Source organism: Pezoporus occidentalis, unplaced genomic scaffold, assembly GCF_034315485.1.
Source record: "Pezoporus occidentalis ecotype Australia unplaced genomic scaffold, CSIRO_AGI_Poc_V1 ctg60, whole genome shotgun sequence".
NCBI classification, from domain to species: Eukaryota; Metazoa; Chordata; class Aves; order Psittaciformes; family Psittacidae; genus Pezoporus; species Pezoporus occidentalis.
The window spans coordinates 29,146-50,947 of NW_026915944.1; the positions used below are offsets into that span (position 1 = coordinate 29,146).

The following is a 21,802-nucleotide window of genomic DNA, read 5'->3' on the forward strand; positions in this document are numbered from 1 at the left end:
TAGACTGAAATATAGTATTTCAACAGAATTAGTACAATACAGGAGTTAATTGTTCAGGGTAATGTGCTGTCTGTGTTTCAGTCCTTGTCTGGAAAAGTCCAAATGCTACCCCATCCTTACACTCTCCTCCTGTCTAGTAATGATAGATTTGGAGTTTGGAGTTAGAGGAGGTTGGACAAACTTGATTCACAGAAGCTGATGGGCAATTTCAGTGTAATCACTCCAGGTACACATATAGCCTGTATTCAACTGAGAGGGAATCTTTCTATCTCTACATCTTCCTTTTTCTTTCTTTTTTTTTTTCTCCTTTTTCATTTGTTTCTTTGTGCCATCAATTATGAAGTGTGTATTTGTCTGTTTATATGAATTATTTGTTACTGATGTGATATTTGCCCAAGTCTGAAAGGTCTTAGAAATCTGTAGTATCTTATCATTAAATTTTGAAGGATTTCATGAGCAAAGACAGTACCATTGCTCTATTGTGGCTAAGGAGAAAGCTAAGACAAAACAGGAATGGAACAACACAGCAACATGATGTGCTTAAAGTCCTTCAGTCTGTAAGTCAAGATTGCTCAGCTTTCTAGTTCTTAATGGAGCACTACTCTGTGTGGTGGGGAAAAGGATGGAATGGGCTTTGAAGATCTGACCTCTGTGGCTGACAGTTGAAACACATTAACAGCGCAGTAGTCCTAGCAAAGGATTTGGGACAGAACTAGTTTTAACTAATGGTAAAGCAGTCTGACTGCTTTGGACAAAATGGAGAAGAAATGTTTCACTGTTATTTCTGTTCCTTCCTGAAGCTGCTCATGCTTGTTTGCAGAGTAACCAGCAAACTACAACGCTAATAACTGTTTCCCGCTACCTCAGGCTCCTCTCTACAGGGCAGCTCTTGGAACACACCAAATGCATTTTACACTGGACCAAAGCCAAATCTGAAACAATGCTAGGTTTGAAAGTCTCCTGCATAAACTGGCTCTGGTCTGTACCCTTTGTTTTGTGTGGGTGGTGGCTTAATCTAGCTACCATCAAAAGTAATGCTGCTGAGGGAGGCTGGGCTGAGCAGCACCCATACTGCCCTGTGAGCTAAGCTCGGTTCTTGCTGAGCCTGGCTGTGGCTGAGCCACATGACACTCAGGTTCTTTCCTTCAGATAGTACTGAACCACATATTACATCCTTCTAAAGATTTAAAATCATGGGAAACCATTTGGGAACACAGGATTGGGAAGTGACACCTACGCCTACTTCTGACACTCATTAAACCCATCTCACACCAACTACACTGCATCTTGATTTTCTAAATGAGGATAAACTGTAGTCATGTTGCACATGACTATGGAGAGGGCAGGCTGCTCCATCCAGTAAGCTAATCATAGAATCATAATAGTCATAATAATGCCAAATAGTGGCTTTTGGGGAGGATTTTTCTAAATATAGGGAAAGGTATAGAAGTAATTTGGTTTTGTATGGCAATGTAGGACTGCAGAGCAGTTCAAGGGGTCCTGGTGGTGTGCTGCTGGAGACAGAGCTCTGTTACTGAAGACTTCTGGTAATCTGGTTTGAACTAATAGTCGTACCTTGCTGCTTCTTACTCAAACACTTCACAGCAAATTTCTACCATGAAACCCTGCCTTTGGACATGACTTTAGGTGGGAGGAGTGGGGAGTCTCACGTTTTTGTGTCCCAGCAGGGAAGACTGCTACCACTGGTAACATTTTCTTCCCTCTCTATGCCTTTGTATGGAAGCAAGGGAGATTTTATCGTTTGCTTCTGTTACTACTGAACCTAGGCTAAAGCACTTGATTTGCATTTCATATGCTATTTTTACAATGTATGAATAATATTTGTGTTGAGCTGTTAAATATTGACAGTAGTCCACCCTGTTTATCAAATACTGACAGCCAACCAAGCAAAGGAGTAAAAATTATTTGGAAATTTGAATCTTCTTGAAGCCTTTAAATATCTTTCTAGAAGTTGGATGCTTTCCCAGTTCACACAGCTACTCTAATAGCTAGGAATAGTTTTTCGCTTTGTGCCAAGAACTCAATAAAAGAAATATAGAGCAGAATAAAGGCACTTCTGAGAGAGCTGAATTCTTTTGACAGATCTTGACAGGAGAAAATGAAAAAAAAAAAGTCTGAAAACAATCAACATCAATGAGAAGTCAGCCTGAATCAAAGCCCTGAATGTGAAAATTTGGGGGATTTGGGATAGAGATGGTGGCACTGAACAATAGTTCTGAACATCATAATTTCCAGCTCCTTCCTGACTGTGCCTTTGTTCAGCAATGCTCTCTCCAAGACCTCAGCTCTGCTTTTGGGTGGAGTGCTCACTTGGTACCCTATCAGTGCAAACAACACTGAACTTGTTTGAACACTGTGTGAACTCCTGCTGAGAATGACTGCCTGAAAATCATGGATCTGTGACAGTTAGTACTGTTCTTTGAGAGCACCATTTTCCATGAGAACAGTAATTCCCTAAGATTCAGCTACCATCAGCAAGAATAAATTCTTACCGAGTACTGCAAAAATAACAATACTTACAAAAATCATCTTCCCTAATTATAACTGACCAGAAGATGCCAAGTACATTATCGTAGTAAAAAAAAACTCAGTGAAGAAAGTGCTCTTATCTTTAAGTGGTATCCATACATTTCCACACTTCAGTTTGCTGATGGTGTACATCCTCTTTTAAAAAGCATAGTTTTCTTTAGGCTATCAAAAAGGAGAAAACTTCCACAGACTTAGGCTATAAATCTATATAGATTAAAAAATGCTAGAAATAAGGTACCATTTGCTTCTTAGAAGTCAAGGTAGGTGAATAATGCAGAAAACTTGGATCCTAGTCTTGCTTTGCCACTTATTTACTGTGTAAGTGTATTTAGACTCAGCCTCCAGAATGCAGTTAATCCCAGTTGTGATGGGAATATGTCAAAGGAAAGACATTTCTAACAATTGCAAAGATACTCACCCAGACAAATCTGAGGATCTCTTAAAAAAACCCAGGCCAACAGAATGCAAACATTCTGTCAGCTTTTTTCCATAGATCTCTCTTCATATAAACTAGATCATTAATTACAGTACTCGCACGCAGCCACAGACATCAAGAAGCCAGATCTATTGTATTTCCATGTATAAACCCAGAAATTTAACGTGCAGCTCCACAATACTTGAAAGATAAGATCTGTTTCATAGCAAATAGACTAATGCAAAAAAGACCAAAACCTGTCCCTGCCTGTTTCAAACAATGAGATAATTTTAGTTCCAGACAAGCTATTTCCTAACATTATCTAAAGTATAGCTCATAAAAGTTTATGGACTCAACCTCCAAAGAGAGTAAGAAAACAATGGATCTAAGTACCTTCACCAATGATAATCCCAGTCCAGTGCCACAAGGGCACTGATTATAGTGAAGGTAGCTTATTTTACCCAAATCTATTGGTAGTTTATTCATCCTTTTTAATTTAAACTCACAGCAAAGAAGCAGGATTGGTCACGTACAGATTAAATGCCTTGCCACACAGAATTTACAGATGGAATCCCCAGTTAATATATGGGATGGTGCTCATATGACAAGTCTTTTCACAATAGCTACTCACCTGGGTAAGACCTGGCATATGCTTTCAGCACAGGATATTATGGTGTGAATAACAGGAGACAAGGAATATTAGCTATGGAGACAAGAGTGCTGAGTTTGGGAATCTGTATTTAGATTTCATAACATGTCTATTTTAAATTTAGAAAGCGGATAGCATGGGAGATGCCTCTCGACACCTTCCCAGTGGTGCCTTTTAGCATTTCCATTTTTACAACAAGTCAGTTTGTATTTGCTTACAGCACATGCAGGCCTACTGATGTAGAAAGAAATCCCAAATCCAGTGAAGAGTACATGCCAACAGGTTGGTAAGTAGCTACTTTCTTGGTAACAGTATGCACCAATTTAGATCTTTGCAATATTCTGTCTGAAGATATAGAGTCAAACCTTCAGGTCTCCACTCTGCAGCTGCTTCAGCAGCACTGATCTCACAGAATCATGGAACAGTTGATGTTGGAAGGGACCTCTGGAGATCATCTAGTCCACAGACCTCTTGCTCAGGGAAAAGTCAGCCAGAGCACATTGCTCAGTGCCATGTCTAGTCAGGTTTTGCCTGTTACTAAGGATAGAGACTCCACAACCCCTTTGAGTAGCATGTTCCAGTGTTTGATTAACACTCATGGGAGAACAAAGTTTCTTCTCAAGTTTAAATAGAATTTCCTGTATTTTTACTTGATCCTCCTCTACCAAGCATTAGTCTTCCTTGCTCCAGGCTGGTCTCAAGCAGCTGGAATTTCTGAGGATGTATCTTGCCAGCAAAGACCAAGGGTGAAGAAGGGATTGAGTATCTTAGCCTTTGCCATACCAAGTCCCCTGCCCCACTCATCCAGTGGGCCCACATTTTCTTTCATCTTCCTCACCAATACACACGTAAAATGCACTTCTTGTACATCTTCATGTCCCTTGTGGGATTTTGGCTTTCCTAACCACCCCCTCATGCTTGGACATTGTCTCTGTAATCTCCTGGGTGACCTGACACAGCTTCCACCTCTTGCATGCATCTTTTTCATGCCCAAGCTCTGTCAGCAGCTCTTGCTTATTGGTGCAGGCCTTCTGCTACTTTTGGTTTATTTCCTGCCCATGTGCAGCAGGCCATGCTCAAGTTCAGAGGAGGTCATCCTTGAAAAAATCAGTATCACCTGTGACCCCTTTACTCTCCAGGATGATATTCCACAGGAGCCTCAAACAGGCCAAAGTTTGCTCTGCTGAACCCCAAGGTTGTGATCTATTTGTCTTGTTTTCTTTCAGAGCCCCACCTCCAGAATTATGTTCCTGGAAAGAAGGAAATAAAAAAAATCCACAACCTGGATGTCTCATGTGGAACCTCTGAAATCAAACATAACGCTCTCCTGATGGCAGCACAGAGAAAACCCAGATACTGTTAAAGATTGTTGCTTAGATACCAATTCTCTCTTTTTCCCCCACAAGAGCAGAAGTGAGTATCATTAAGTTAGAAGAAATTGGGGAACCCTCCCCTTTCACACTCTCCTTTTCAGATCAGCTTTTCTATTTTCATTTGATGGGGCAGTGTGACTGGAGCTGGCTCTTCAGCATGCTTCTCCATGTTCTTCAGAGAATACTCTGTACCTTTGAGACAGCAATTCAGCATAAATGACCTCCAAGCCTGTTTTGCTTCACTCGCTGTTTTCAAAACTACACATCTGTTGTTCATCAGGAGATAAGAAGAAAAACTGTAGGTTGATACTGACGTGGCGCAGCCACTCCTCTCTCTAAGGAAGCCACCCTCCCTTCAGCATGTTGACTGTACAGCACAGCTTGGCGTTGTCAGCAAACTTGCTGAGGGTGCACTTGATCCCACTAACAAAGGTGTCAAACAGCACTGGTCCCAATACCAACCCCTGAGGAATGCCACTCATCACTGCTCTCCACCTAGACATCAAGCTGATGACTGCAACTCTGAGTATGATCAGCCAGCCAGTTCCTTATACACTAAGCAGTTTTGGCTCATTTTCTTTCATCACTAACATAAAGATTACAGGGCAACACATTCTGTAGAATTGGTTCACAAGGAGAACTGCAGCATTACAGAAGTAGATATAGCAGTGACAAGCAAAAGCAAAAAGCAGATGGCTCTGGACCTGGATTCCAAAACCAAAGAAGTGGTTTACAAACTACCATGAAAGTTTCAGCTTATTGATGCACTTCTTCCCAAAAAATTCTTTTAGGAAGGAAACCATTCCAAATAAGTTACAGACTTATTTTTAAACCAAGGGATTAAATTCTTACAGTTAAAGGTATAACCAGTTCCAACAACAAAAGAATAAGTATCCAGTAACAAATAAATAAATCATGTTTTACTGTGCAACAAAGAATTCGAATTTATAGAGGATGTAAACAAGCAAATTCTTCTTCCAATGCAAACTGCTTAGAAGTATTAAAGAATGGTAGAAATTTTGGTATCACTGAATGATGATCCCACAGCATGTAAGAACATGCCTGCTCTCCTCAAGTCATAAAATAACCGCTGGCTCCTTAATGTGTGCACTACCAGTTCAGATCTGTTCTCTGCCCTCAGGCCTTCTGAAAGACATGCGATAAAACAAACCTGCTATTAAAACTTAGTGAGGAAAAGGAAGATACAGGTCAGACTGGTCTAAGTATTATTTGGTGAAGGAAAGACCCTCCTAACTATTTAGACTTCATAGCTCTAGTTATTTTTCAATTGGAATCCATAAATGTTTATTCAGTCTTCCTATGATGTCCTTTGATCTCGTACATTTTTATTTTGAAAGCACAGATAACATTCCTGTATCCATATTAGACAAATAAGTTGAGGAGACAACACAGTAGTTTGAACTTCTGTTTGGATTTTCTCTCAGTATTCATAAACACCAAGGCAGTCCTTCACTGGTTGCCAATGCAAAGAAAGTCAAGCTTATATGAAATACCCATGCTGATTTGGTGTATTTAACATAAAGCAGACCCATACAAATAAGAATCCCAGTCAGTCTGGGGGGGGGGGGGTGGGAGGGAGGGTGAGTGGGTGTGGGTTCATTATTTTAATGTTTCTAAAGGCACTTACTGTTGTATGACTATCAAAGCTTACAATACTGAATGGATTTTTTAAAATCATACAAATTGAAGAGAAGTATGTCTAAATAAGCAAGGCAGAGGTTGTCTTCGGGTGGGAAATTCCTTAATGTTGTGAAAGAAATATTCATCAGAAAATTCAGCACAAAACCAGGCTTTAAACAAACATCAAGCAGCAGAGAAAATCATCTCCAGGTCAGGGGGCAACAAGCAAAGCATGGTCAGGAAGGTGGTGGAACAGTGAATGTCAGTGGGTCCCTACTCTCCGCAGCCTAAAAGCCCATCTCAGTTATTTCACAACCAAGTGGAGCTGGCACAGCAAGAGCAGAGAGTGACAGTGACACCATGGGGCACTGAGGAGCACAGACTGAGGCACTGAACCATGTTTCAGTTATGGTCCCGAGAACCATCCCACATGCTGCCCACTGACTAGATCACTGGCATCCTGCAACTACCCCTGCAAATGCTCCTTGTTGCCCATGCGACCTGGTTTGCTTTAGCATGAAAGAAGGAAAAGCCTTTATTGAACAGGCACTTGATATCATAGGGCTCATGCTAAGCATCTAGGCTCTTCCTATGTTATGGTGTAGTTAACGCACTGCAGGAGGAAGAACAACATTGTTTTAAAAGCTCAGCTTCAAAAACAAAACCAGTCATGTTATTACAAACATGCAACAAAGAGAGGAGTGTATTCATGCCCTCATATCACATCTGTGCCCTGGAGGCAATGTTCTGAGAGAAGTCTGTGAAACTTGTACTTGCAGCTATCTCAGACAGCTCCACCTATAACCGTATCAGCTCTGGCTCTCTCTCTCTGCCTGACACCATGCCAGAATTGTGGATGTGATCCCCTGATGTTCCTCCTGATGATATTAAATCCTGATGGCTGTGTTTAACTGGCAAGCACTTACAAATACACCATACAGGAAAACAAGGTAAACATGAAAATGGACTCAGGAGTTGGATTTGCATCTATTGTGCTCATCTTTGTGTACTGCAGATAAGCACAGTGATCTAAACACACTGACAAGCTTTCAGAGAAGAACTGTGCTGCTGCTCAGGCCTGAGGGAGCTCAAATCCAACCCCATGTACCATCAGTTTGGTACATCAACTTCCACACTGCAGATGCTGCTGGGACTTCAGCCCCTGGACTGAGCTGACTAAATGTCAGACATGATGCTGTATATGTTATACAGGGCTGGAGCACCTTTGCTATGGAGGCAAGCTGAGAGAGCTGGGTTTGTTCAGCCTGAAGAAGAGAAGGCTCCTTAAGGGGAGACGTTTGAGCAGCTCCAGTGCTTAAAGGGTTCCTACAAGAAATGTGGAGAGGGGCTTTGGACAAGGGCCTGCAGGGACAGGACAAGGGGGAATGGCTTTAACCTGACAGAGGGGAGATTGAGATGAGCTCTTAGGCAGAAATTCTTCCCTGTGAGGGTGCTGAGGCACTGGCACAGGTTGCCCAGAGAAGCTGTGGCTGCCCCATCCCTGGCAGTGTTCAAGGCCAGGCTGGACAGGGCTTGGAGCAGCCTGGCCTAGTGGAAGGTGTCCCTGCCCATTACAGGGGGTTGGAAGTGGATGAGCTTTAAGGTCCCTTCCAATGCAAACTATTCTATGACTCTAAAACTGAGCTCCATGCTACTATGGTTGCTGCATTACCTCCATCGGTTGCAGTAGTGCTGGATGCATTTGTTGTAGTCTATCTGTCCTATCCCTCCATCGTCAGCGTTTCTAGACTGCAAAGATCCAAACCCATAAGTGGCACTGCCAGTCCTGCTGTTCCTTATTCCAGGGTCCATTCCCAATCTCACCCCTTTGAGGAACAGGAAGGAACAGTTGCAGAGCTCAGCCAGACATCGCTTATCAAGAGAGCATGAGAGGCAGCAACTGCAAGGCTGGTCTATCAATTGGCTGAACAATAGCTGGTTGGCCAAACCCAGCAGGTGGATTTCAAACTGAACTACCCACAACCACCCTTTTATGCATTGCACACATTTCACTAGACTGCAAGATACACCGGCTAAATGGCTAAATACATATTTGCATACACAATTTTCTTGCCATATGCTTTTTGCTGCTTTTGAAGCTTGCCTGTCTTACAAGCACATATTAAGCTGAGCTACAGGCCCCTAGTTTTCAGTAGCCATCAACACTAACATGACAGAGCATTGCACAGCATTTTGTAGAGTACAATAGGGATCTGCAGTGGCTTACAGTTCCCCCATTGATTGTCACAAAGCTTTTAGCATTCACCTATGCTAAGGTCTGCTGTAGCCACTCTTACAGAATTGTGCAAAGGTACAAGAGACGCCAGAAAAACCTCATTTGTAAGAACACAGCAATTCCTGCTTCACTACTGCTGATGGCTCTGAGCAGGAACTGGTATCACTGGTGTCTAGAGATGTGTACTCACGAACTTCAGTATCAGATCTGCGCTGACTTCAACAGGAAACTTCACCATCCTCCTGTAGCAGAGTACATATTTGAGTGAACCATGGCAGTACTGAAAGAGATAACTTTTGTTATCAGGAAGCCCCCTATCTTGGTTAGCTGCTCAGAGACCATGACAACTGCCTGCCAGTAACCGCAGGTCAACAGTTCTACCTGTGGTGGAGACTTATGAATGTTGTTTACCTCTGGACTGTCAGCACCAGCAATGTACCTGAAACACCCACCTCTGAGGGAATGGCTTTTCAAATGAGAACAGAATTGGTGATGACAGCTACATGTCTTACCTCTGACCCTTTGGAGGAACAAGAAATCACTTTCTCTGTGGGGTTTGGGGGGCATGGAGATCCCTGTGCACACTGTCTCACTGGAGTTTCACAGAGCAGTGCCTGAGCAGTGAGAAGATGCTGATAAAGCTCAGTTATGTATGTATCCATTGCAGAACTGGGATTGTGCTCTTGCTGGTTCAGCCTCATTTGGTTGAACCAGCTGCTGAAATGGCAGCTGCTTCTTCTAACGTGACTCTAGAAAGCTCTAGTCTGTGGCACTATCCACACGGTCTACCCTGCCCCCTCTGCTTGGGTGCTGCAACATGAGCACTCTCCTCTCATTGTAACTCCTTTCTGCTTGCTGAGGCTGTGCCCCCACTTCACCCTTCTCATATATGGGAGAGTACATCCCATGCCAGGCCACTCCCTCCAGACACAAAAGAAAGGGCATCACCATGCAAGAAAATATGTACTAACTAGAGCCAGGGAAGAAGCTGTTAGATGCCAGTGTCACAAACACTGTCTGCACAGTGCAGCCTCCTCAGTGCCTGCAAAGAACACTTCTTCACTCCTATGAAGAACACAAGTCTCACAGAATGCTTGGCTGGCCAGCTGAGGTTTTTAATTAGAAGGTGCCACCACAAGCTATGTGGACCAGGAGTTGAGATTGAAATTAAATTACATACAACTGATGTTCAAAACTGAGAGAGATTTATGACTAACTACCAATGGATGCCCTGTACCACATATGACACAGGATTTCTCCCTCTTTCAAAGCCTCTGAGTGGAGTTTATTCCTTAAGTCTACTGAAAAAAAGGAACATTTCATCTGTACAAGTTACTTACTTCAAATTCAGTTTTGTACATTGGATTGAGCACGAATGGATTGATTTGCCCAATAAAAATATCAGGTCATACATTTTTCCTCATGTTTGTTAGTTTGAGCAGTGTGAGTACAGGCTTACAGCTGGATGGAGGAATGACTTTAAAAAATGTTCTCTGAATACTTCATTAAAGGGTTTTGACATAGCTGAGGTTCCCCTGTGTCCTTAATGCTGACAGACAAGTGCCTGAGCAAGCAATGGTGCTTCACCGAAGTCACAGCTCTATACAAAGGGAAAACTTGGGAATAATATGGCCTAGCGGAGAAGTTAAGCGTTGGGGTGAGACTGCTGGGCAGGTTTGGCTTGTTTGTTAACCTGCTAGTGATGTACAAGGCTTTGCTGCTAAGGTCATCCAAGGGTGGCTGGAAAAATATTAGTTCTTTCTCATCTGTAGTTTGCACGGGAAAGCTGACAGGCCTGCCAAGCAGGCAGTCCTAAATGATACATTAGCTTTTGCACCCCAGCTGAAAGCAGCTACCCAGAAGATCTGCTACCTGGATCTCCCCAGGGGCAGTTAAATTATAGCTATGCACTGGAGAGCTCCACAGGCTCTATACATAAACATTGAAGCACTGTGATTTATTACTAGCAGATAGCTCCAGCATGTTAATGTCATTTATCTTCCATTTTCCAAGAGCAGCAGCAGAACTATTCTCGGTATGACAACATCTATAACTGAGTTTATGCAGCCAGCTTTACCTACTTAAGGCCATCACTTTGTGTTTATCCTTGTCATAGTCTCACAGAGTCCTCTGGCACATGGCACTAAGCCTAGTGGCAAGGATGTTTAATACCTTCAACAGAGCAGAGGCAGGGCTGTGAGGTACTCAAGGCACAGATAAGGGGAAGGGGGAACAACTGATGGGAACAACTGACAGGATATTTTTTTTCTGATTTGAACAATACGCAGGGCTTTAGAACAAGCTTCCAGAGAAAAGAACAGCTAGAGATATGAGTGCGGCTGAAAAGAGGACAAAATTATACACATTTACCACAGGCAGAAAGCATCCAGTAGCCTGATCTTTTCCCTTGAGAATGCCTTTTTTAGTTCCTTCCTTCCTCCCTCCCTCCCTCCCTCCCTCCCTCCCTCCCTCCCTCCCTCCCTCCCTCCCTTCCTTCCTTCCTTCCTTCCTACCTAGGGAAATGCAGCACATGTATATCTGCATTTTTGGTATAACACTTCATAATTCATGAGGAATTAACTCAGTTGAAGGCAATACTGAATAATACAAGAACTGTAAGGTAAGTCACTGGCTAACATTAAGAGTTTTACAGTTGGATGCCACTCTGTCTCCCTCGTCTCCACCGATTTCCTGCTCCTGCTAGTTCCCAGTTGAGTGCTAGGCAAGGACCAATCTGGCTTCTCCCCCACCCACAAAAAACAAGTGTGATCAGCCATCCATCGCACAGTGGTAACAACTGGGTAAGTACCTGAGTTCATCCTCTGGAATGAAGGATTTCCTTCAGGTTTCAGTACCTGCCTAGAAGTCACTTGGTCAGAATAATGCTATGTTCCCTGTTCCTCACAGCACCAGCACCCTCCCCAGGACCTGCAGGAACTGTGTTGGAACTGCTCTACATTTAATCCTTACAGCTTTGTTTTGTATGAGCAAAGATTGGTTGATTTAGAACTCCAGAAAACACAAAATCTGGAAGGACTGCAGTGACCAGTTGTATTCCCAGCAAGTTTTCATCAACTGAGAAGCATGGGTGTTGGAGTAGCCCAAGAGAGGTCTAAGCTTGCCTTTGTGTCTGCTTTTATCAGTTCTGAGGAGTTACTTAGACTTTTTGCTTTTCTGCATTCCAGTTCTATATTGTAGTCATTACAAAACCCAAATGGAGCTTGCTGTGGTTTTCAGCGTTTCTCCTTCCACATCAAGTAGTTCTTGGTTTGCTACTTCTGCTCACCAAAGGAAGACTGCTAGCTGTTCCTGTGAAGGAGAAGGCTTTATCTCATAGGGTGATTCCTGACCCAGCTGCAGATACTCTATCGAAGCTAAGAGACTACAATTCCAGCATGAGCTAACAAGCATGACATGATCCTTTCAGGCTTCAGGAAGAGCACCTATTCTCACAATTCCTCTTGGGGTGTGATTGGGAAAACTCCTTTACAACACTCTCAGCTTTGTAAGTAACCACAAAAAGACCCTCTGAAATAATTTATAATGAAGAAAATCCAACCCAACAAGTAAAATATGCAGTAAAGTGAAACAAATGAAATCCTGCATCAGCAGCACTGTGTTTATACAAAATTGTTTTCCAAGAATGAGTCAGAAATTAGAGCTCTGCAACAAGTTTCTTGCTTGCCTTTTCTCCCCTCCAAATTCAGATTACTTCCATTTTTCAATGCTAATCTTAGAACTGAAATCTGAGTATTTCATTTGAAAAACATGAACATGCTTGAAGTGTCAAGAACACATTCACATAGAGCTAGATGAAGTAGCTGTGGACTGTACTGAAAGGAGATTCAGTAAGCCACAAACTATTTTCAACAGACCAGACACTGATTTCTGCCCAAGACAGGAATGACGTGCTTATAGCAGGACCGAAGACTACCCCAAAGTAGGTGAAACTGTATTTCCCAAGAAGCTTGGGATCCAGGCTACGTTGCTTCTACAAGAGGTCAAGTCTCCAGTCTCCCTTGTTTGCTGATTAAGTTTTCTTGCTTTGGATGCCTCTAAACTGTCAAGTTCTCTCTTGTTACAATTCACCATTAGATGTGTACAAGTCAAACACCAATGGAGATTGATATTGTTGGGCAAAGACAGTTCCTACTTTAAGTGCACAGCCCTCCTCCTCTAAGATCCCTGCCACTGGAATCAGTACCTCTTTCCACTCAAAAGTAGTAATTATCAAATACAGGCTCAAAGAGAAGCACTAACTGTTTTCTTTTAAAACAGATAACCAAAAGCTTCAAATGACACAGAAGAATGACCACTGACCTAGGTATGGACCTTAGATATCCAAATGGTGTTTGGTACCACATTACCTGGCCTTTTCCTGAAGGAAGATTGACTTGACTGGGAAAAATAATCAAAGGTAACATAATCTGTCTCAGCAAATGACTTACAAGAGAAGGCACATGAAATGCTGTGATTTTTTTTTTTTTCACCTAGCCTCCAATTACTCACCTGTTCCAAAGAACAGTAATTACAGATTTTTTACTGACATTGAAGTGTACTCAAAGTTTGAACTTTGAGAAGTCTTTTAAGAGAGAAGAAAATGGGTATACTGCTACCTTTGATGGACAAGTGGTAGAGAAGACCAGATCTCACCAAGTGGAAAGAGTAATTTGGAACAAGAGGTAAAGGGGGAGGGGAGAAACATACTGGCAATACAGGGACAGGGGAAGATGTTCAGAGTAGGAGTTACAGGAATCAGCATAATTTTATCATATACATGAGTGAAGTAGAGAATGTGATAAGTTAACAGTTACCATCCAAATTCTTTCTTGCATAAGGCATTTCCTCCCAGCCTGATGAATTCAGCAATGACAGTTTTAAGCAAACTGTGACCTTTGCTTTTCAGCTTGTTTCAGTAATGAAGTGAAAGAACTGCAGCGAACAGGATTTGCTACAACATAAATATACAGATTTTTCAGTCTTGGGCACTGACAATGAGACATCCCAGACCTGCAGTTCATTCTGTGGTATAGAGTTATACTAAGCATTCCCACTGCAAAACCATATCTGCTTTATTATGTCCACCCTGTTCCCTCACTTGCCTTCTTCCATAGAGTGAACAGCAGACTGTGGTCTCAGCCCATGATTCTCTGTGTTGAGGTGTTTTACAGTTCTTGGCTAGGCCACTATAGAAGATCTAGTCTGTCCTTTGGAAAGACTCATGGCAAGTATGTTGAAGGGGAACCAACATTTCAATTATTTCTGCCTGCAAAAATAGCAAATCAATCAGGCTGCACCAAACTTACAAGTTTGCAATTCCAACTGAATGCTAACTTTAAAACACTTCCATAGGCATGTTGAAGCTGAAGCTCTGGATAATACACTCAGCCAATCATAAAAAGTACAATTGATAAAAAGAAACACGTACCCTTCCCTTGTGAGTGGAAGGAAATGACACTGACAGCTCGTCACTGAGAATCACTCACAGACAAGTTCTATTGATGTTAATTGTCAACCAACCAGCCGTTGCTTACAGAAGTCTGTCTTCCTGAGTGCTGAATATTGATTCTGGATGCAGCAGGCTCTAGTACCACAGCTCTGGGTGCACACTTTTGTGATGGAAAGTCCTACTCTATTATTAAAGGCCTTCAGCACCAAAGCTGTGAACAAGCCCTGACCAGGCTTCTATAGGAATAAGGTGGGGTTTTGGTTGGTTGGTTGAAGTGTGCTCCACTTTCAGTAGTGACAATAACGAAAAGTCAATTGCTTTCTTTAATTGCTCCTTTACCCATTGGGCCCTTCAGTCTATATGATTTATGTGTAATCTTTATGATTTTTCTTCATCAGTAGCCTGAATGCTCAAGTAGTTTGTCACACACAGAAAATGTGACATTCCTTTCTTCAGAACAATGGGAATGCCTAGAGAATCAGTCATTGTAAACCTCTCTATCCAATATAAATCCCAGACTCTGTTTCTTTCTCAATAGTTCTCAAACCATATCATTACCAAATCAAAACCAGAGTCAAACTTCTCATTTGTTACTTCTTGCAAAAACTGGGAGAAAATACTCTTTTTAAGTGCATGGCATTCTTTTCTTGTTTAGAAATGTGAGGGTGTAAACACAAAACAAAGTAGCAGCTTGTTTCCATTTTTGCTTCCTGGAGTACACTGAGCAAGTGGCCTCTCACATACTGGACAGGAGAAAAAGACTGGTGCAAATAATGGAACCACCGATTTTATTATTTCCGATTTCTCACATACAGAATATTCCTCAGCATTAGCAAAAATAACACCCATTTATTAAAAAAAAAAAAAAAAAAATCCTTCTGAGAGGAATTTCCCCCAGCTCTCTAGGACTAAAGATGTTTCTATGCAATACTACTCAAATTAATCTGTCCTCTGCAAAGCCTTCTACTTGCCAAGATTTTTTTTTCCTGTTCCTTAAAAAACAAACAAAACCTTGTTATGAAAGAAATATAAAAGGAATCAAAGGAGTTGTGTTGAGCCAAAAGAACTTCTTTCTCCACCCTCACTGTACTCATCTGGAAAGCATCTGGCAAACAAATCCATTGATAGTTTAGAATAGCCTTTTATCTGTCCTCACAGGCTTAAGAAGGAAAGTGGATAGCATACACAGTCCACGGACTAATCGTATATTCCTTTCATATTACTGCATTTTGAAGGTGTAAGTGTGCAGCAGGATATTGGCCATGCCCACAAAAAAACTCCACCTTCCTTAGTAGGCTGCCTGAAACCCAAGTTAATAAACATTTCAGACTAGGGAGCTGGCTACTTTGATTCAGGACCATCCTCCCACAAAGTAGCACAGAAAGAAGACACCAACATATGGAACCTACTAGAGTCCAGCTGGACTTAGTGCTCATTATTTGGTTATGCTGGATCGATTACACCCATTGGGTCAACCTCATTTTACTGCCTTATTCTTTATTTTACACCACACTTCCCAGGTCTTTGAGATATGCAAAGGGCTGAAATGCAGCTGAACCTAGAGAAAAGGAGCAGGAATAGGTCCATACTATTTCTGCATGTATTTGCTGGGCTCTCCCTTGATCCACCAAGATCATTCTATAGTTTTCCTAAGGAAAACCAAACTATAGAAAGTAGTCAATGATTTTTCAAGGAAGCAGCATATAAAGTAACAAGTCCACACATCCATCTTCACGCAGACTAAAGTAGGAATATCAAAAGCAGGATTATCTCTTCAGAAGCATGAAAAGTAGTATTTTTCTATTAAAACTACATAAATATAGACATTGTATCTAGACACTGAACTGGCAGGTTGGGAGGCACATGCAAGTCCTCCAGGACATGATTCATCCCATATAATATTAAACTTCAGACTTTAGGTAGCTGAAAAATTGCTTATGGTAGCACTTGTAATGGCCATTGAAACCACAGCACATGAAACCACAGTACAGTCTTAGCGGCCTCAGGAGGTCAGGTGCCATTCCTGCCTTGAAGATACTCTAGTCAAAACACAGGTTTCTGCTGTTGCTGTCAGTGAGACAGAGGTGCAAGACCAGAGATGGACCCAAACCTTTAGCTGGTGAAATTATACATCTACAATTTGACCCCTTACTATACCACTGGCATAACCTTTAACACAGAGCCCAGACCCTAGTTCAACAGATTCCTGGCATATCTTGTAATACCAGAAAGTAGGACTGTTCCCTAATGTAGAGTATAAGAAGTTCCAGTCTCCCAGATGACCACCTTTCATTTCAGTTTTTGGCTTTTCTGAAAAAAAGTGTTTTCATACTATTTAATTTTGATGATGAGATTACAATACTGGCACACCAAAATCATAGATCAGTACAGTGTACTCCACACAGAGTTGGTTATCAATCAGTAACCCAAATAAACACAGATGAAGAGCAGCTTATAAATCTTGCCTCCGTACTGTAAGTCATGGAAGACCAGGCATATCCCTTCCTTAAGTGGAATTGCAAAGTGCATATCCTTCTGCTGTTACAGAAATTTAAAGCATGTAAGACCCAGCAGGAGGAGGAAACAATGAGCTGCACTGCCCTTCATGCACATTTATGTAAATTCCATGGTTAAGTAATCAAAACAGCACTATGTAAATTTGAACATGCAAAGAAATGCAAATATTTCTATGGCAGTTTAAGTGGCAAACATTATGTACATCTCCCCTATGAGAAGATTAATTTCCAAACAGCTGATCATTCTAAAGTTGGAAGTTGTCTGTTTATTAGAATTCAGGCATTCAGAAGATCTTTGGGGACCTAATTCCCTTCTGTGATTACAGGTTCCCTCAGGAATCGAATTCTCATAGTGAAAGCCCTAAACCAACTTTAAATGCCTAACTACTATCCTGCATATAATAAAATCCCAATCTTCTGGGTTTTTTAGTCTTCTTAGTATTTGGCTTTCTAGAAGGACAAATACAGGTACTTGAATGCCACTTCCCGTATAAAGCTGCCACTACCGCTTTCTCACTCCTTCCTTAAATGCAAGATTTACTTGAGATGTACATGCAAGATTAAAAAAAAAAAAAGAAAGAAAGATCAAACTTCTGTAAGAATCATTGCAATATATTCTTTGGCCAAAAGAAAAAAAAAAAAGTTATTTTAAATCTGTTAAAGAAGTTAAAACAGGTTTGCAAATGACTCAGTCTGAGGAAAGCTCTTGGGAATGCTTTCTTGGCTATCTTGCAATCCAGACCCAAGAAGGGGAAGGATGAATTAGTATTATTGCTTTTACACTGCACAGGAGAAAAGAAACTTATCTGCTGAGGTAGTGGAAAGCACAACCATAAGGCCAACTCTGCTAACAAAGCAGCAGGTGCATTTCATTTCATTATATCCTGCCTTCAACAACATAAAAGGAGAGCTTCAGTTTTAAGACCCTGAATGTCCTGAAATGACACGCTTGGACTGCATACTGAACATTTAGCACCTATACACACGCTTGGCACTCCAGGAGGCTTCTGCTCCGCCTTTCCCTTTGCAGGACTAGCTAAGGTTGCAGTCATAAAGAGTATTAGAATCTTCAGAACAAAGACATTTCATCTCAATAATTCCAAAGACAACAAGCAAACACCAGCAACATCAGTCACTCTAGAGCACAGATCACAGCCTCACGAAACAAAACTTTTCCAGTCTTTTGCTAAAGACTTTCAGCAGAAGGAAAAATTAAACCTAGATTTTGTTATTTGACGTTTTCTTTTTCCCTTTTCAAGTTTGCATTCCTCTGAAGAAATACAAGCCAAACACTCATTTACTTAGGTTTGCTATATGTGCATTTCCCTGTAGGGGCTACATAGCTGACTGATTACTACTTGTGTTAGTTTTATTAGAGAACATGGGGCCTTGTACCTTGCAGCAGTTTACACAGCTCACAGTTTATAAAGAACTGAAACCTCTCCTCTCATTTCCTGGTTCACAGTGTTCAAATTCGCTTATTTCAGAATCTCTTTAGATATCCTAAGCCTGCTATTAATGGCTAAGGTTACGAACCAAAAATATCTCATAATTCTCAGGAAGGATCTTGAGGTTAGACTCAAAACTAATGCACCACATATATTATTATTGTTTTGTCTAATATTTTGTATTAACAACTGGTTATATTTAGAAATAACTAAAATGGGTTAAACCAAATATCATTCTTTGCCACCTTCCACTAACCAGGATCTTGTTTCATATCTAAAAATATCCCTCCTGAAGTTTTACCCATTTCACAAAGAAGAGTGCTTCTTCTGTTAACTACACAAGTACCATCACAATTTATAGCTGGATATTAATTTTTTGTAACAAAAGATAATGCTTAATTTATGATATGGAAAGCAGAAAGGGAAGAAATATTTTATTTACACGAAGAGAACTAGAACTGAAAATAAAACATCAAGAAAACTGGAACTAAAAATGAAGCTTCAAATACACAAAGCATTAAAAGCTTACAAGAAGAAGAAAAATAGCAAATCAGTAGTCATTGCCCTTAAAGTGATTCTGTACCTGGGGCTGCACTCAGCCCCAGCTGGGACAGCATCCAGTCGTGACTCACAGGTGAGCAAGCAGCAGTGAGACCTTGGCAGCTTTCCACATATCCAGAGGCCAGGACTTGTGATGTCCTCTGCTCCCTTCCAGCTCAGCCCATAGGACTCCTACCAGGTCATGCCTACAGGTGAATTGCAGAGTCCTGCTAATAACAGCTTTGTGCTTCAGCAGGGAGCCTGGTTAGGAACTCATCAGGTCTGCACTCCACAGCAGCAAGGCAACCAGCTGCTGAACAGAGCACTCCCTGCATCTTCTTCTAGTATTGCCCCCTCTGTCAGATGCCAGTGCTGACTTCCTGCTGAGTGGCAGTGGGTTATCTGTGCCCCTTGGGTGTCATCTTCCTGGAGAAGCAGTGAGACAGAAGCTAGATACATTCTAAGTGGAATTGCTTTTGCTAACACATACATCCCTAAAATTAGGTGTCCAGTTTGTCAAAGCAGTATTATAGATGGTCCCAATTCTTTCACACCAACCATATAATGAATCCATCATTTTCTACTATTTGGGGTCTACTTGTGTCTTCCAGATCTGAAGCCCTAAAATTAGGTGTCCAGCTTGTCAAAGCAGTATTATAGATGGACCCAATTCTTTCACACCAACCCTATAATGAATCCATCCCTTTCTACTATTTGGGGTCTACTTGTGTCTTCCAGATTTGAAGCCCCACAGATTTTGGCATGCCTGAAGTTACCTTTTCTTAGGCAAGGGTTTCCTCCTTCCTGTTGACCCACCCACCATAAGCAGACTTACTCTTACCTGTATTCCCTTTGCTAAAAGCTGCTTGCAAGCTGACCCATACTAGATATGTAATAGGTGAGAAACATGGTATACCCTTGAAATTGTTACACACTTGCTAACAGCATGATGAGACAGTGAGTACATACCACTACAAGGTTTTGGGTGAAGCAATCTCCTTCAGCATATTACCTACATACCCCAATGCAAATCCTAATAGCACATAGTCATGTCAAGCACACCAACCTCTTAGAGCTTTTGTTTTTCCACTGAAAAAAACTCAAATCAAAATTAGCCCCTAGAAAGCACTGTCAGTGGTACAATTATGCATACACATGTTAGATAATCAAAGCCTCTGTGGAAGTCTGTACTAACAGGCTATGATGACTGGCCTTTTATTGCCAAATCCTATAGCCTAACGCTTCTGAAATCTTAACTTCTCCCTTTGGATCCCCTGAATTACTGACTGCTGCTTCCTGTACCCCAGGGTTTGTTTTAGCACAGAGAGCACAGGGATAACTGCTTTTAATAGAAAAAGACAAATACATAAGCATTGAGTCAGGATCTCCACAGGCATTTAAAGAGGAACCTAGAAGAGGAGGGCCCAACTCCATCTACTCATAAGGAAACTCTACCCACAGAAGACAATATCTTTCTGATCATAAGGAAGCTCTACCCACATAAGACAAAAGCACTGAGCAGGTCACAAATACAATACTTTACTTACAGGGAAAACCTATGAAATGGCAGACCAGTGAAATGCACCCAGTGAAAAAGAGCAAACTTAAAATATCTTTGTTTTTATTCCCAGAGTGACACTACTGTCTGTAAACTCAAAGGAGCATCACAAGCTAAGACAACATTCAAACCCAATGCTAAGACCAGGATTCTGCTGCTTATGCATGGTACTCCTAGCGTCATTTACCCCACACAGTAAGCCATTGTGCTTCTTACTACCATACTGGAAGAGTGTTGGTCTCAAGTCCTGCATCACAACCTCCATCCCTCCTGTGCACAGGTCTCAGATACCTAAGGGCATTTCAAACAGAACCATATCTCATTAACCCAAACACATAATCCTTTTCCTCCCCCCTCTCCCCAAAGAGAAGCACCATCTTCTCTAAAGCTCCAGAGGCTCTGGCAAACAAAGGAGGAGGGAATTAGCTAATGACTGAACTAAACAAAGTACTTTGAAGTAAAGAGTATCTACTCATAGGCATAAGGAATTCCTGGCTATTAAGGGTTCTGAGGTTAGGAATGAGCTCAGGAACAAACTAGAACTCCAGACTCCAGAAGCAATACTGGTTCATGAGCTTGGGTCTGTGCCTAAACTCAGATTTTGGTGACTTTCATGCATTATAGTGCTCAACTCTGCAACTTGCTACAAATCCATACACTTTTCTATATAAATATCCTCTAACTAGTTTTCAGGATACAGCAAACGTAAGTTGTTTCTTGACTTAGGAAAAGGTTAAATAACTAAAAGAAGCAGCAAGACCAGCATTCCTAACAGTCTGAAAACCTCATACTTCAAACAACAGAAGTATTGTTACTGATTGCTATGATGTTAGAGTTGTGTGACTTGGCAGGAATAATATGCAGTTTCCGGGACTCACTCTGAGGTGCTGCAAGAGAAGTACTATGGACTGCAATTCTTTCTTTTGCAGCTGAAAACAGAAGAAGCAAAACAATAAGAAGCAGAACAAAATAGATACAGGCCCCCAAATTACAGCAGGTCACAAGCAAGCCAAGAATTTACTTGTTTAATGATTAAAACAAATAAAAATCAGGGAAGTAGCAACAAAATCCTGAAGATCAGCTGTGGTTCCAGACCTGGAACTTAAGTCTGGAATTTGAAAGACATACAGATGTTCTTTCCAGCACAGGAAATGTCTTTCCTTGGGAAGATTCTGATACTTAATATAGCAAATTTCATTATTGCAATAGCCCAGAAACCTGTGGTAAACTTCATCCTCTTGTGCTATATGTGGCTTTGGAATCTTCTTTATTGATACAGGATTTGTTATGTGCTTTTGGAAGTCTATTTTGCAGTCTACTGGTGTACGCAGTTAGCTCCTTTATACCCTTTTGAACTGGCTACTTCTGCACTGGAACCTGGAACTGCAAGGCTGACCTGACCCAGGTGCTCCCTTTCAGTTCAATGG

General features: G+C 41.5%; 1 long non-coding RNA gene across 1 annotated transcript in view; it reads right to left on the reverse strand.

Annotated features, from left to right (window-relative positions):
- Positions 1 to 307: 307 nt before the first annotated feature.
- Positions 308 to 21,802, reverse strand: part of LOC134174433 (uncharacterized) — a 30,000-nt gene continuing 8,505 nt past the window's right edge. Inside the window, exon 2 of the long non-coding RNA XR_009968643.1 lies at positions 308 to 2,712. This is a non-coding gene — a long non-coding RNA (uncharacterized LOC134174433). The remainder of the gene's footprint in view (positions 2,713 to 21,802) is intronic.